The following is a 17162-nucleotide window of genomic DNA, read 5'->3' on the forward strand; positions in this document are numbered from 1 at the left end:
CCGGATCCTGAGCTCTTGTTTCTGGCCTGTCTGTTGCACAAGCCAGCGCCCTGGTTTATAACAATCGGCGCTCCGGTACCAGAACACACGGCTCTGCAAGCTAGTCCCTAAGGCCTCAATCCCCCGCGCGGACCCCTGCTCAACTTTACACGCACGATGGGACCACTCGCACACCCACCGCTTGGCGTGTGCCCAAGTGTCTGCAGAACGGGGGCCCAAGCGTGCAAGCCGAACCTGACGGGGAGGAACGGCGGGTTCCAAAACCCGGGCTTCAGATCACCCGCTTGGCGTCCTGCCTGCATTTGAATCTTCCCATCACTTGCACAACGCTAATAACTAATAACCTGCCCTTCACCAGCCCCTTTCATCTGAGGTGCGCCGGGCGCTTTGCACCTGTTAATTAATTAATTAAGCCTTGCAACACCCCTAGGAGTAGAGGAGTATTTTTCTAGTTATTTAATGGATAAGGAAACTGAGGCAGGGTGAACATAAGTGGCTTGCCCACGTCCTCTCAGTGAGTCAGTAGCAGAGAAGGCAATACAGCCCAGGCGTGGGGCCGAGCTGTCTCTGCTGCCCATTCCTTCCATTGCAGTCTGCTCTGGTTGCAAGGGGAGATATTGCTTCATGCTAACAGAGGGATGGTCAGTATCTACTTCACAGAGGTGCAGACGAGCCCATATTCCTTGCGAACTACAGGACCGCAGGTTTGTTTCCCATGCACCCTGGTAGTGGTAAAGCAGAGTACGGCCAAAGATAACACATCTGGGTAGGTGTGTTACAAACACACTGATGGTGTTGCTGATAGAGAAGACGGTTGCATCAGCACTTTTATCCCACCCAGCTCGTAATTATTCCTGATGCTTAATTCCTACTGCTTGACGTTGCAGGCCCATGACGGTTGTGCGAGGTGCTGGGCATGATGACCTCAGCAAATATTCACTTCCCACCATCAGCTAGATCTGCCCAGTGAGATTAAACGTGTCTGCGGATAAAACCAGGGGTGTATTTGAAAGTGGCAACACACGGCTTGATTTGCCTGAACTGGGACAAACTTGTTTTTGTTTCAACACGAGCCCAGTGTCTGCTCAGGGCTGTTTGTACTGACGCAGCTAAGGGGGAATGGAAAACATGGGATAATGTGGTGTTGGCTTTATTGTGCTGGGAAGGGACATTTGCATTACTACTACTGCTGTTAGCAATAAGTGATCAGAACGGGGCTCTACCTATCTGTCTACTCTCTGCCCTCCATTAAGGCAGAGTTAACGTTGATCTTCAGTCTCAGAAGGCCAAGCGGACCTAGGCTTAAACCTCTAAAAACCCGTGAATAAAGAGTTAAGGTACATACCTAGTGTAAACCACTTAAGTCAATGTAAACCAGTGTAACTGAGATCACAACCTGGGCGCCGGGTCGCTCAGGTGTGTAGGAGAAAAAACGCATCAAGGGTTTTATAAATCCAAGCTAACGCCTTGCACTGCCCCGGGAACTGAACGGGAACTCGATGGAGTGCAGGTGTAATGTGCTCCCTGGGTGGTAGGGTGACCATATTCCCAAAGGGAAAACGGGGCCCACCCCGCGAGGCTGTTGCTGGAACCCTGTCTCTCCCTGCACCCCCAGCCCTGCTCCCCTGCTGCGTAGGGCTGGCATGGCCCTTTGCCCCCCCACACATTCCTCCGCACCACACCCCACTTTTGTCAAAAGTGGGTATTTGTCCCTTTTGCTCTTGCCAACTGATCAACTTGGCAAGAGCAAACAGGACAAATACCATCTTTGCCAAAAAAAAAAAGTTGGGATGACCGGGACAGGGCTTAAAAAAGGGACTGTCCTGGCCACAATGGGACATGTGGTCACCGGAGATGTTCTGCTAAGCTACCAGCCAGCTGCATTTTTTAATGGAGATATCCAATCTCCTAGAACTGGAAGGGACCTTGAAAGGTCATTGAGTCCAGCCCCCTGCCTTCACTAGGAGGACCAAATATTGATTTTTGCCCTAGATCCCTAAGTGGCCCCCTCAAGGATTGAACTCACAACTCTGAGTTTAGCAAGCCAATGCTCAAACCACTGAGCCATCCCTCCCCTACTCACCCTTGTGCAGCAGGCTAGCACAGTGCCTCTACATGGCCTATCTTGCTGACTAATATGGTCTCGTGTCCTGGGGCTCCCACCCCTGTCTGTGTCCATCTGTTGTCTCAGACTTAGGCTGGAGGCTCTTGGGGCAGGGACTGCCTTTTTGTCCTCTTTGTACAGCACCTAGCACAGTAGTCTGGCCCACGACTAGCGCTCCTAGGAGCGACACCACTATGCATAACAATAAAGCATCAGAGCAGCCAGTTGCACAGAACTGGAGGGGAAGAAAGGAACGCACCTTCCCAGAAACTATATGCAGACTTGACAGCTGAAAATCAGAAAAGAACAGCCCCGTTACGCCGCAGGGTCTGTGCTGCGGATCAGAACTCTGCCCTGGTGGCTAAAGCCCATAAAACAGAATAGCCACCTGGACGCCATGGGCAACACAATGTCTTTTTATGAAATGAGTCACTGACTTTCCATCCCGGGAGGCTGGGATCACATCTCCCATTTACAGCCCCGCTGAACGGGGAAGCTTTCGGCACAGGGGTGTGGAGCTGAGCGTGCCTGGCCCTGCTTCCCTTTCCTGTAATGACGGCAGGGCCCAGAGACGCAGGCAGAGTGTGGCCTGGATTTGCCGTGGAATTAAATACAGGGGCGGTACAGTCCCTTTGTGACTGTAAAAATCTCCCCCTGGATTCTCCGTTACTCCATGGGGCAGGACCAGAGGGCAGGGGGTTGAGAGGGCTTTGAGCCGCCATTTCCCTGCTGGTAGTGTGGGGTAGGTTAGATTGGCTTTGGGGTGGCTCCAACTTGTGCTCGGCTTCCCATGGACCCTAGGAAGCAGAAAATAGCCATAGTGCAATGTGCTCCCGCAGCCCTGAAAATCCAGCTCCCAACCCTTTATCCCTTGATTGCTAGCTCTGCAGTGGGACAAAGCAAAGCCCCGGCGCGGAACACCGAACCTCTGGGACATCTGGATCTGGAGCCAAATGCATCTCTGATCTCAAGGCTGGCTGTCAAATCCCTCCCTCTTGTTTGGAAAGGGTTTGTCCTGGCTTTGTTTCAGGGGGATATCAAATCTCCCCCAGACTTCGTCAGCACCGTCCCCAGGTCCCGCGGGGCAGGCTGAGCCCTGGAATAACCAGGCTGGTGACTGAGCTGTGACAATGAGAACCGGGGAGTGGCTCTTTGCGGCAGGGAGCCTTGGCGGGTCTGGGCATGCCGTGGAAAATGCTGGAGGCCAGTTGTAAGGAAGGGGCAGCTAAGAGGTAACAGCTGCCCGAGCTTGGAGTTGTTGCAGGAGTTCAGCACAGCAGGGGTGTGGCCTGGGAAGCGGGTCAGTATAAATAGGAATGGGGGGCAGGCAGGGCAGCCTGGCTCATTTGAGGTGGGTGGAGTTTGCTGAGGAAGGGCTAGTGTGAAAGGTTGTGCTGTGGAGGTTACAATACGGTGAGTGAAGGACATTTTAAAACACAGAGACCCATATAGCAAAATCCTTCCTTAGGGAGAGCAAGAGACCTGTCAACGCGACTTTAAGTTCAATACAGGACAAAGGCATTGTTACAAAGCTATGTTCTAGGCAGACACAATGACTATCTATCAGGTGCACACACACACAGCTGGGTCTAGAGCCGTGGTTCTCAACCAGGGGTCTGGGACCCCCTGGGAGCTGCGAGCAGGTCTTGGGGGTCCACCAAGCAGGGCCAGCATTAGACTCGCTGGGGCCCAGGACAGAAAGCCCCACCGCCTGGGGCTGAAGCCAAAGCCTGAGCAATGTAGCTTTGCAGGACCCAAGCAATTGCTTGCTTGCTGCTCCCTAACGCCGGCTAGGGTGACCAGACAGCAAGTGTGAAAAATCGGGACAGAGGGTGGGGGGTAATAGGAGCCTATATAAGAACAAGCCCCAAATATTGGGACTGCCCTATAAAATTGGGACATCTGGTCCCCCTAACACCGGCCCTCGCTTTTATATGCAGAAAACCAGTTGTGGCACAAGGGGCCCGTGGAGTTTTTATAGCTTGGTGGGGGGGTGGGGGGAGGGGGCTCCGAAAGAAACAGGTTGAGAACCCCTGGTCTAAAGCACAGATCGTTCAATTGCAAAATACAGGCTGCTACTGCCTGATCTGAAGGAGCACTCCACTCTACTGGCATTGTTAGGTCATTTATCCTCTGTGGGTCTGGCCACTAGAGGGCGATATCACTCTCACACACACAAAGCCAGCCACTGAATCTCTCTCCAAATGTGTGAGTCATCGGAAGTGAGCGACAGACCGGCTGCACAGGGCTAGCTGAGGAGAGCATTCGCCCCTGGGTGCCTTCCTGTAGTAGCTGATGGCTGATTACAGAGCGCCGACTCCTAAGGGAGTTTGGGTAAGTCAGGAGACAAATGAGAACGCCGCGAGGAGCTGTGTGAGTCTATCTGCTACAGCCAGCAAGAGGTTAGCGTTTGGGGTAGTGAAATGGAGACGCCCCAAGTGCAAGGTGGAGATTAAAGGAGAAAGCCATACTTAGGCATTTGCCAGCCACCGACGCTAAGTGCTGACTCAGACCCAGCCAGAGATTCCTGCCATCCCACAAGGCTGAAAAGAGACAGTAAGAAGCTAGGATCAAACCCCCAACAGCTACTGTACTTGGCCGGCTTGCTCCTGCCTCCTAAGGGTTGGTCTGTTCAGGCCCTCCAGGCACATCCCTTTGGGTGCAGTATGGGAGGGTTCCACATGAGCCCCCTGGGGTTGAATTGGATGGGCCCTGAGGAGTATCAGGAAGATTTATGGATGGGGGTGCTGGGCTTGGTCCTGGCTGGGACTCACTGAATTCCCGCTGGGACATGGGAACAGAACCGGGGGTTTCTCTCGTGCCCCCTGCCCAAGGATCTTGGCAAACAGTAAATAGCTTCAATGGACTGTTATGTATAAAAGGCAGCTGAGTCCGTTTAAGTCTCCTCTGCATGACTGGTGTCCATGCTGCTGACGCACCCGGCGCCGCTCGGCCTCTTGTGCCAATACACCCATGTTCCCGCCCAGCAATGCCAGACGGGCTGGTGGGGAGTTGAGAGGAGCAGCAGAGGGACTGCGGAGAAAGGTGTTCTCTGTCCCATTATAACAACCCAGTGTGTAGCGCATGGAGGAGAGGCTCCTGTTTGTACCCCCCATTCATCCCCAGAATGAAGGAGCCTGCTATGTGTCAGGTTTTCCAAACCGAGTGGGCTACCAGCCTGCACCAAGCACTCGGGCCTGAGAGCAGAGCTTTGGAAGAGGCGTCGATCCTGCCTAGTCCTGCTGTGGGGCATTCTATGAATATGTCGAACAGCACTGGTCCCAGTACAGATCCATGGGGAATGCCGCTAGTGAATAGTACCCATTTATTCCTACCCTTTGTTTCCTGTCTTTTAACCAGTTACTGATCCATGAGAGGACCTTCCCTCTTATCCCATGACTGCTTACTTTACTTAAGAGCCTTTGGTGTGGGACCTTGTCAAAGGCTTTCTGACAGTCTAAGTACAGTATATCCCCTGGATTGCCTTTGTCCACATGTTGGTTGACACTCTCAAAGAATTCTAATAGGTTGGTGAGGCATGATTGCCTTTAGCAAAAGCTGTGTTGACTCTTCCCCCAACATATGGTGTTAACTATAATTTCAACCAGTTTGCCGGGTACTGAAGTTAGGTTTACTGGCCTGTAATTGCCAGGATCGCCTCTAGAGCCTTTTAAAAAAAAAATCAGCATCACATTAGCTATTTGCCTCTCATCTGGTACAGAGGCTGATTTAAGCCATAGGTTACATACCACAGTTAACAGTTGTGCAATTTCATATTTGAGTTCCTTCAGAACACTTGGGGGAATGCCATCTGGTCCTGGGGACTTCTTACAGTTTAATTTATCTATTTATCCCCAAATCTCCTCTATTGACACCTCAATCTGGGACAGTTCCTCAATTTTGTCACCTACAAAGAAGGGCTCAGGTGTGGAAATCTCCCTCACATACTTTGCAGTGAAGCCAGATGCAAAGGATTCATTTCGCTTCTCCACAATGACCTTGTCTTCTTTGAGTGCTCCCTTAGCACCTTGATCGCCCAGTGACCATGCTGCAACTCCTGCCCGCTCTCCACCTACACTCTGTCACGTCTATCGTCTGTGCTCTTGAGATTAGGGGATGGACACGCAGAGGGTTTGGGACGTCTGTTCGGTATGGAGGGCTATGCCTAGTGCTTCTCTCAAATCCCTGTGTACCACCTGGAGTGCAACAACCATGTCTGCATAAAGGGCTGCTTTTCCAAAGCACTCTTTGTCGGCCTAACCCTGCCCTTACTGAAGTCAATGGGGGTTTTACCCTTGGCTTCCATGGCTTCAGAGTGGGGCTAATGCTGACAGCTGTCAAAAATCCCAGGGACCGTGCCAACCAGGCTGGAGTTTGCTGATGCAATCAGAGTTGTCCTGGGCAGATCTCTCTGTGATGCTGAGAGGTGGTGTAGACTGTTTAGCCATCTTCCTGCCTGGCAGTGAAAAACATATGTGAATTGATCTCTGTGGGCCAGCTGTGAGATCTGCGCTCCTTTATTACCTACCAGGCACCATTTCCCTTCTTGAGCAACACAATTTTTTTTTTTAAATGGGGGTAGATGATACAGGAGAGAACAAAACACCAGTGTAGTTCCTAGCAGCGTCTCTGCCAGACAGACACCCAGCGGAGCTGTGCATAAATACCCCTAAAGAAATGACAGCAAAATACCATGTCGCACGGCAGGCTGAGACAGCGGCATGATGCAAAGCGTTTGGGAAGCATTGCAAGTATCAATCCCAGCAGCTGCACACAGCTGCCTTGTGGAACAGGGCATTCTTGATATCCTGGCGTGGTCTGCCAGCGTCATTCAGGGGGCACGCGGCTCTCTATAGGGAAATAAAAAGACAGTATCCCTGCCCCAAGAAGTGAATCATCTAAATCAGACACAGCACACACAGCCAGGGCAGAGACTAAACAAAGGAGGGGGTGTGTGTGGATCTGGGAAAGGCTGGGCGAGAGCATGTAATGAGCATATTATATTTTAATGCCTGCAACCCAGGTCAGTTCCTGTTATGTTTTCAGCTCCTATAGTAATATAATTAATTGTTAGGTGCTGACAATATGCATGTCACAAACCAGACAGCCCCAGCCCCAAAGATCTTGCAGTTTATGTCTACGAGTCGCCAGGGAGACAGGATGCCCTGGGGAAGCCAGGACTATGGTTTGTTTGTTATTAATATCATTGCTGTGAGGGATGTGAGCGAATGGAGGGCAGGCTGGAACGGCGAACGTGTTCCCGGCGGTGTGGATCAGAGAGGGGCCAGATGCAGAGGAAGTTGTGGGAGAGCTGGAGGAAATGGGGAATTGATATTGGTGAATAAAGGAAATGTGTGTGGGGGAGTGATGTGATAAGAGATTGTGTTGGGAGATGTAGGGTGAAGCCTGACTTGATTTAAATTGGCTGGCTCCATTGAAGTCCACCTCCATTGAGCTACACCAGCCGAGGAGCTGGCCCATAAGATGCAGGGGGAGAGAACACTGCTGTGAGGACTGAATCTTGAGGTTCCTCGTGAGTGCAGGGATCTGCCTGCATGACTCAGATTGCAAGGTAGAGACCAACTTTTGAACTTGCCTATCCCCACACTAGCACAGTTAGAAACCTCAAACTTGTCTTGTTCTGTAGCTCTCTCGAGATCTAACCATCAGGCCAGTTTTGACGTAAATCAATTTGGAAGTTTTAAAGTGATAAAAATTTAAAGTTTACATTTGATATGTTCCCATCCCAGGGAACTCATGAACATTGGCACCCACAAAATGAATGAAGACAGAAATCTTAAACTTGTCTGGGTTTTCACTGATAGAACAACCCCTCAAGCATTTTTTTCACATTATATTAAAAAAAAAAACAGAAAACCCCCTGATTTGTTTGCTATCATGAATTTTCCCTTTTTGTTTTCTTACTAATTTTGTTGTGGGTGTCTGCTCTGAGTTGATTACTGGAAAGTTAAACAGGGAGGGGGAGTTGTATAATGCAGTATTACAGCTAATAGCTTTGTGTGTGTGCTAATTAAGAAATAATTGAAAAGGAGAACAGTGATTAAAAAGTTGCAACATAACTAAAGCTGCTAGGTCTTTACCTCATGGCCGAGTCCTACCTGAGTGAGAACAATGAAGGGCTCCCTTCAAGCTCCTCCTTCAGGGGAGACCCTGGCTGGCACGCTGCTCCATGCCAGGCTGCCATGAAATACAGATCCCTCCCCACAGTCACTCGCTTTGCACTGGGATCTGGGGCAGGGAGAGCAAACCAGCTCCGTTGTCCCCGGGCAGTGGGACTCTTCAGGGAGGAGGAGCAGAGAGGTGACAGATGTGGAGGCGGGTCTGATCCTTTCCCATTCCACTCATACCCCATGGTCCTACGGACACCTTCTGTTCCAGCACCTGCTGGGTGGCTGGTCCCCTCTGCCGGGAGGCTGGAGCATCCAGTGACCTCTCGAATATCTCATGTTCTCTGGAATATCTGTTTGACTTCTTCTTGCCTTCCCTCCTGGCCATCTTCTCTGGGTAGGGAAGCTGGTGAGGGTCACCAAACCTTGAGCATCTCCTCTTCTCAGTGATGCTCCCAAAATAGTAACATTGCAGAGTTCCAATTGCTTGGAAGGGGAATCCAGGCAAAGAGCCAGCAGCGGGCGGCGAGGGATTCCCCGTCGGAGAGGGGCAGGTCTTGTAGCACCGGGTGCTTTTGGTGGACCTGACACTGCAAGTCACCCCATGGATTTCCAGGGGAGATAATCAACCTACGGGAGGGTGACCCAACCCGGCTTCATGGATTTCCAGGCCTGATTCTCGTCTCATGTCAATTTTACGCTGGTGCACCTCCATTGTCTTGGATGGAGTTATTCCTGATTTACCCCAGAGGGAGAGGAGAGTCAGGTTCAGTGACTGCAGACTAGCTGGGATCCCAGCCAGTGAATTTGGTTCACCCAGGGGCGGCTCTATGTATTTTGCCACCCCAAGCACGGCAGTTAGGCAGCCTTCGGTGGCATGCCTGTGGGAGGTCCGCCGGTCCCGCGCCTTTGGCGTCCCCGCCGCAGAATTGCCGGCGAAACCATGGGACCAGCGGACCTCCTGCAGCCTGACTGCCGCCCTCATGGCGACTGGTAGGCCGCCCCCCGCGGCTTGCCGCCCCAGGCATGCGCTTGGTGCACTGGTGCCTGGAGCCGCCCCTGGGTTCACCGTGGATGTTTGCAGCCTGGCAGAGAATCAGAGAAGGTCAGGCTGAATTCCGAGAGAGGAGCTCTCTCCACCCATGGCGGATGATGGACAACCCCGATAGACGTTTCATGGACACTTGATGGCGTTTGAGTCTGGGTAGGCACAGGGAGGGGCAAGGTGAGTCAGTGGCACGAGTGGGAACGCAGCCCATGTTCTCAGGTATATAGTAGGACAGGTGCCAAATGCAGACCTTTGCTGGCTGGGTCTCCCTCCTTTCTGGATAGATGGTCAGTGGTGAGTTCGGTGCTCCTTGCTTTTGAGAAGCGCATCTCTGTGGGCCTAAAGCCCTGAGCTAAATGGTGCCGGGAGCTCGTCATGAATGCGCAATCGTCACTATAATACTGTAACACATTAGCAGTGCTGAGGTGGCTTTGGGCGAGCCTTACCCAGAATGCACGCAGAGCTGATCTCAGTGTTTTGTTAGCTACCTGGCTGGCTTTCCACCGCCATGTCACCGCCACCATCACCTCTATGTCAGCAGCGCTCCCCCTAGATTTCAGCGGGGGTCGTGCAGGCATGTTCCGAATAACCCTTGGGCCCATAGTAAATTAGAAAAGCCACCAGGCCTGGGTGGTGAAGCCCGAGGCTGGTTTAGCCGGGGGCTGATCTGGGGAAATGAAGAATCTGCTGGAAAGGCAGCGATTCCAACAAGGGGCCACGCGGTTAAAAGAGAGAATCCCCGAGTCTTTTCTTCCTGGTCCTAATTTCCCCAAACGCCTTTTTAGCAATTCCTAAAATTAAACCGTAAACCCCGATCCTCCCACTGGATTAGGGTGGGCAGACCCCTGCCCCCAGGGCAGGTTCAGATTGCCGGATCAGGGCCGCATTAGGCATGGCCGTTCCTTGGAAAGTCAGTTGCGTCCCAGGGACGGAGGCTCGTTTGAATGAACTCAGCTAGAACCCCGACTGAGAGACTCTTCCGAGGAGCAGACGTGTGCTGAATGTGCCGAGGGGAAGCTGGGTTGATTCTTGCAGGGACTGCTGCCGTGTTTGCTACATGAGAGTGGAATGCATCGAACTAATTAGTGAATTCTCTCCCACGGAGCAGCTTCCACCGTGTGCTCTGCATGTTACAGCAGGAGAGATTAAACCAGCCGGACCGGCTGCCCAGTTAGCTAACAGGGAGCTTTTCCCGTGGCCAGGTTGCTGGGAACTGTGCTCTAGTTTCTTTCTAGCAGGAGAGCTCAGTGGACGCCTTGGGGGTCTCCCTTGGGGTGGACTTTCACACATGATTGCATTGTTCAATACTAATCCTTAGCACTGATGTAGCATTTGGCTGGAGATCTCAAGCTGCTGTACGAAGGAGGAGAAAGTATCGTTCTCCCCATTTTACAGATGGGGAAACTGAGGCACATGGAGGGGCAGGGCTGGCTGTGTTCACGGCAAGCCCTGGAGCCCCTCGGCAATTAGTCCGCTGGCTGGGTCTCCGTCATTTGTGGGTAGACGGTCAGTGGTGAATTCTGTGCTCCTTGTTTTTGGGAAACAGCTCTGTTGGCCTAAAGCATTTGTAAGAGCTTTTGCAAAATAAAAATGGAAAAGCAAAACCAGCAGGGAAGTTGGCGCCGGGCTGTCTTTTTGTTCTGTGTTTGTACAGCACCGAGCGCAGTGGGGTCCTGATCTGTGACCGAGGCTCCTAGACTCTGCCATAAATAATAAAAATAAAAATAGGACCTTGGCTTATGAGACCAGCTGTAGGAATGGCTGGCTGCAGCTCTGTGGCCTGCGCTATACGAGGGGTCGCTCTGGTCCTTTCTGGCCTGGAAATCTAAGAATCCACGAATCCATCTTCCAGTCGGAGGTACAAGAGAATTCCCCTTGGTTGCAACGGGGTCCCCTGTTACTTTCCCTGCCGCCAGTGCCTGCGACTCAGCATTAATGCCGGAGTAAGTCATCCGCCTTATCGCTCCGATCTCGAAAGCGACAAGCAGAGCAGCTGCAAAATCAGGCGTTCGGTTGGCGCTCTCTCCCCGCAAACCCTGCCTCAGGAGGGGGGTTTGTTGATCCCTCACTGGGGCGCCTTCCTTCCAGAACAGCCACATGGTTCAAATACTTTCAGGCCGTTCAGCTGGACTAAGGTTTGCTGGAGAGCGGAGCCAGCTGCATGGAACTGGCTCCTCCGGCTTGGGGGCCTCCAGTGGCCGGCTGGCATGTGACCGAACAGCAAAATCAGCTCCCGCGATAGCAAAACAACAATCCCCACGGGAGAGAGCGGTTTGGAGCCAGCAGCTTACAATGCTTTACAAAGGCACTGCTGACGAGCTGCTTTGCCCAATGATTTACTGGGCCTGGTTTTTCCCACCCTGTGCTTTGGTGCCCCCAGTAGGAAACGTGCAGGCAAACCTCAGTGCACGAGGCAGGGGCAGGGCTGTGCTTTTGCAAAATCAGTGGCGGCGCGGCCTAGTGACCTGGAAGACCTGGCTTCAGTTCCTCGCTCTGTCACTGGCCTGCGCAGTGAGCTTGGGCAAGACTTGCCCCCCCCCCCGCCGTGCCTCAGTTTCCCCATCTGTAAAATGGGGAGAACGAGACTGCCCTCCTTTGTGAGGTAGCTGGAGATCTACCGATGAGCAGTGCGAGGTCAGAGCTAGGGATTATTGTTATTAAAATGGCTCAACCTAAAATTCACGTGTGAAGTGTCCCCACGAAGGCAACACAGCTTGTAGTGTAGGGCAGGCTGCGAAAATCTCTGCATGCTCCTTGTAATGGACACGGACGAGCCGTTCCCCCAGACTCTGTCCCTGGGGCGGCTGAGCTGTCACAGGCTCCTGTCTGATGGCCATTGGTCAGTGACTCTTCTTTGTAATGCCAAAGTTTCCCCTGGGATTTCCGATCGCAGCAGCAAAGGAGATGCGTCCCCGACAGCTGGGATCCAAGGCGAGCTTGCCAGGGGGAACCGGAGCCGGACAAACACTGGCTGTGGCAACAGAGCAAAGAGCTGATTCACCCCACAGCAATGAGGCTGCGATGGGGGTTCCACAAGCTCCCTTGGGCGTCTGGTCAATATGCCTCAGGCATGAATAAGGATGTGGGTAAGAGAGGCACAGAACCCCGACCTATGGGGCCGGACACCTGGGCTGGGGGTCCCGGTTTTGCGTGACTTTGGGCAAGTCCCTTCCTAGCTGTTTCCCTTCCCACCTGCTGTCTGCTTAGACAGTAAATGACACGGGCTGCGCCGTGTTTCATCCAGCCGGGAATCAAACAGTGGGTTCGGGGAGGGGGCGAAGAAGGGAAGTTAACAAAGCACTTGGGGGCTAAACTTTCCACTGATTCCTCTGGGCTTTGGATCAGGCCCCCGGTGTGTGACCAGGACACTCCCCCGGGCTGAGATCTGGGATCTTCACAAGCAGCTTCACCACATGAAGTCCCGTCCTGTCGGGACGGGACTGAGCCTGCCTCAGCCGGACGTCACTCCAGGTGTGTTTTACAAACAGGACCAACGTTCGGTTAAAAGGGGCTGAAATCAGCATGCGGGAGCCAGAACTTGCCCAGGGACCGGCCCTAGCCTGTGGAACTCACTGCCACAAGAGATGAGAACGGCCACAGCCCTCACCACTGTGGAAGGGGATGCCAAACTCCTTTCTGACATCCCTGCCGCCAAGCACAATGCAAGCAAACAAACAAAAACCCTGTCAACTAATCCCGCTCTTTCTCCTGCAGGCTGGGAAGGCAGAAAGAAAGAGGTTAGAATCATGGAAATTGGACCGTCGATTGCTGTTATTTCTCCATTGAAATATTTACAGGGCACTGAGGGACTGTGGTGGTAGCGTCCAGATAAAGAGATAGACAATGGGTATGTCTAGGGATGGACGGATCACTGCGGAGTTCATTCCCCTTCCATCCCATCTTACTGGGAAATGGATCCAAACATTTATGCTCCTGTGAAACTGACATCCCAGGACAGACGGAGGAAGAGAGGGGGTTGGAGAAGGGGCAAGGGCAGGGCCGGTGCTTCCATTTAGGAGACTTAGGCGGTAGCCTATGGCGCCAGGATTTGGGGGGCGGCAATTCGGCGGCGGGGGGTCCTTCCGTGCTCCGGGTCTTCGGTGGCAATTCTGTGGCAGGTCCTTCACTCGCTCCGGGATCTGCCGCCGAAGTGCCCTGAAGACTGGGAGTGCGGAAGGACCCCCCCGCCGCAGAATTGCCGACGACGACCAGGAGCGTGGAAGGACCCCCGCCTAGGGCACCAAAAACCCTGGCGCCGCTCCTGGGCAAGGGCCCTTGCAAAGATCTGCTTTCTTCTGCTCCCTCGCTTGCACGTGCAGCCCGGGCAGGTTTGCAGAGCTGGGCTGGTGCTGTAGTTAATACCAGCGCCACAGCACCCTGGGAGCAATTGCTTTCATTACCAGTAAGAGCCTCCTTAAACGCTTAATTAAAGATCCGCGGCGGGAGACACTGCCTGGCTGGAAAGCACCCAGATCGTGAACGGCCAAGCCAGGATGAACAGCGAGCTGAGAGCCGAGTGGTCCATGAACTGGGATTTGGGAGACAGGGCGTTTCGCCCCTTACACTGGAAGGGGCAGAGACTCTTATTATGTGTTGTTTGTACAGCACCCAGCACCCTGGGGCTCTGAGCTGACTGGAACTGTCATTTTCAAGGCTGACAGGCCCAGGGGCAGCTTCATCCTCTGGAGATGTTTGCACAGCCATTGCACGTCTGAGCCTGGAGTGACGGGCAAGGCATGCAGGGTGACTGACTTTGTCTGAGCCTGGAGTGACGGGCAAGGCATGCAGGGTGACTGACTTTGTCTGAGCCTGGAGTGACGGGCAAGGCATGCAGGGTGACTGACTTTCTCCCAAGATTGGTGCGCAGTTCCTTTGCTGCTGCTGCCCCTTGCTAGGCGTGCTATCAGCGCCCTGCTCTGGGAGCTACCGGCTGGCAGCTCCCGCCCAGCTGCCTGGCATGGTTCGAGCTGGCACACGGAGCTGTGTTGGTGCAGAGATAAGATCAGATCACGTGTGGCAGATGGTTTTGTACCCCCCCTGCCAGTGCCGGGGTGTGCGTGGGAGGATCTGGGGCTGAGGGAAGGCCTGCAGCGAGGGAGGGGATAGGTTTGCAGAGCAAAAAATAAACACACTGAAACCGAGGGCTGGGCCAGCCGGCGTGAGATCAAGTGAGAAGCAGCCCACACCTTCCCTCTGAGCAGGAACTGATCTGTCCCCGGAGTCCTGGCTCCCAGTCCTCTGCTCCTACCACTCAGCCACACTGCTTAGTTGTGAGACAGTCCCGTCCCCCCGTCTCCCTGCAGGGGATGTTGTACAGCCCCCAGCCCACCACAGGGCCTCAGCCTGCAGGAGAGCAACAGCTGAACTGGTTTAAGTCTGGCTAAGATCCAGTGCAGTAGGGCACCTGCTCCCCGCGGGTGCTGGCCAGAGCCCCCAAGGGGAGGAGGGTATCACTGAACTCCAGTGACACAAGAAACTCCCTGCTCCTGGGCCAATGAGGGGCTGAGACGCAGAGGCGATGGAGGAGCGCCACCATGTGGCTCCTCTCAGCCGCCGCAAGTGGAGTGGGGGAAGGGAAGGCTCTCTGGAAGGAGCCAGAAAGCCAGAGTCTAGTTTCAGTGGGCCTGTCGGTCATGTGAGAAGAAGCCGGGGTGCTTTCCCCACCAGCTGTCCCGCCCGGTATGGCTCGGGCAGGGTGACAGCCCTCATGCTGCAAGGCACAGGGACAGGAAGAATTCTTCTCCCCCCGATCCTACCACGTTGTGCAATGCGCTAGCTGCTGTGCTGAGTTACGGAGGTACGGGAAGCAGGATGCCACGGCACCTCTCTTCCGGTGAGATCAGGCAATCTCTGAGCCCTAGCCAGCTGCTCTCAAAGTGACAGGGCCCAGCACAGACACCAGAGGCCGGGCTGGCTTTGCCCAGGTGCCTGGGAGCCCAGAGGGCTGGGTAGCCCCCGAGATGAGTGCCTCTTTCTCCTGACCACGGTCCCAACCCGGAGCCCATCTTGGCTCATTTGGGAGCCACAAAGACCATGTTGCTGAGCGGCTCCGTGCATTAGGGTGAACAGGAGAGATTACAAACCCAGGGAACAAAAATCACCAGGGTGGGAAATGCAACTAGTGTAGGGGAATCACACACCAATACTCTGTGGGAGGCATAACACGGAGACGCTGAAATAGACCCAGAATGGGGAGGCGTTTGCTTTCTCTGTCATGTCCCCCATGGGCGGGGGCGTCTGTCTGCAGATCCCGGTAGTGTGCCCCAGGGCACGGCCCGATACCTACCATGGCACCAATCCCCACTTCCATGCAAGTGGGAATGAAGCTGCCCACCCTGAACCCGCTCTGCCGGCACCATATGCAGCGGCCCGTCTGCTCAGCTCACCCCGGACACAGTACCCAAGGGCTCCAGACTCTGCCCAAAGCCTCCTGGGGGATTGGCTCTCGCTCCCTCCATGCCAGTGATTTTGCCCAGGTGGCTACACTCCACTGAGACAATTTAAATAAAATTTAAATTTAAATGAATGGAGATATCCTATCTCCTAGAACTGGAAGGGACCTTGAAAGGTCATCGAGTCCAGCCCCCTGCCTTCACTAGCAGGACCAATGCAATGGGGAGGCTCACGTGTGTGGGAACCTCCCCAGGAGCTGAGTTTAGACCCTGGAACTCAGGGCCACATGAGCTAAGGATCACCACAGACGGCTGTTCCGAGCTAAATGCAACCCCCCTCTCTTCCTTCACATGCATCTGCAACTGCATAGACACCCAGCCAGCCCCACTGAGCCATACACAAACCAAGGTGCTTCTCCTACAGACCTGGCAGTCACAAACAGCTGGGATCCCTGGACCCTCAGCTTGAGGGGGAGGGGGGTGGCGGGTGTGGGGATCCCGGAACCCCTACATGGTGTGTGTTGATCCCATCAGCTCAATTGCTGGGGCATTGGCATCCCCTCCTGCCTCATACCCTGCCCTGCAGCCTTGCTTGTGGCGTCAGAAGAGAGGGTGCCCGGGTGCTGTTGTTTTGGGGCCCCATTACTCACACCTACAGCTTAAAGCCAGGTGCAGGTACCCAGTCCAAAGTGCCTCAGTGCATCAGCCGTCAGGTGCTCGATCAGCCACCTGCTGTGCCCCTCCAAGGGGGGGGGGGGAAACAACGTGCAAATGGGCACAGGAACACGCCATCAGCCCAGCAGGAACCATAGCGGGCCGGCCCCTTGTTCTATTCCTGGCTCCCACGAGCACGGCTTCCCTCTCTGCCCTGGAGCGCATCGCTTGGCCGCTCTGTGCCGCAGCTTCTCCACCGCGCACCATGGCCATGACGCTGCCTGTCTCCCAGGGGGAGCTGGGAGGCCCAGGTCAGCCCTCTCCAGTGCTCGGCTGAAATCGAAGTAATTAATGCTAACGCAGGATGTTTGTCAAGCGTCAGCGAGAGTTAGTACAGGCTACAGTCAGTATACCAGGCTCACTCAATCACCACTGGGATGCAGCCACCTCTGGGGTGGGCTGCAGCAGCTGCTCGACGGTGCACAGCAACACTCCACAACCACTTAGCATAGGAAGCCACAAATAATACTGGGGCTGGGTGAAGCAGCAGGAGGGTGGAGTTTAAAGCCCTGGGGGAGTGGGGGGTTTAAAAGGAGGAAAATAGCCTTGCCCAGCATACCGGAAAGCAAATGTGACCTAAAAGGCTGGCGCGTGCCACCTTGAGACTACGTTGGCGTGCGTGGGACCCTGCAGGGCTAAGTCCCAGAGCAGAAGACCGTGAAGTGCAGCAAGCGCTGTCAGGAAACAACGGAGGAAACGCGAGTGCAGAATTTCTGCTCTTCGGCCGGGTTGGCCTCTGTTCAAAATTCAAGGCACTCGCTGCCAGTTCCAAGGAG

General features: G+C 54.0%; 1 protein-coding gene across 3 annotated transcripts in view; it reads right to left on the reverse strand.

Annotated features, from left to right (window-relative positions):
* The window catches only part of GRAP (GRB2 related adaptor protein), a 38597-nt gene that overhangs the window by 6261 nt on the left and 15174 nt on the right, over positions 1-17162 (reverse strand). The window lies entirely within an intron of this gene.

The sequence above is a fragment of the Chrysemys picta genome, chromosome 10, assembly GCF_011386835.1.
Source record: "Chrysemys picta bellii isolate R12L10 chromosome 10, ASM1138683v2, whole genome shotgun sequence".
In the NCBI taxonomy this organism is placed as follows: domain Eukaryota; kingdom Metazoa; phylum Chordata; order Testudines; family Emydidae; genus Chrysemys; species Chrysemys picta.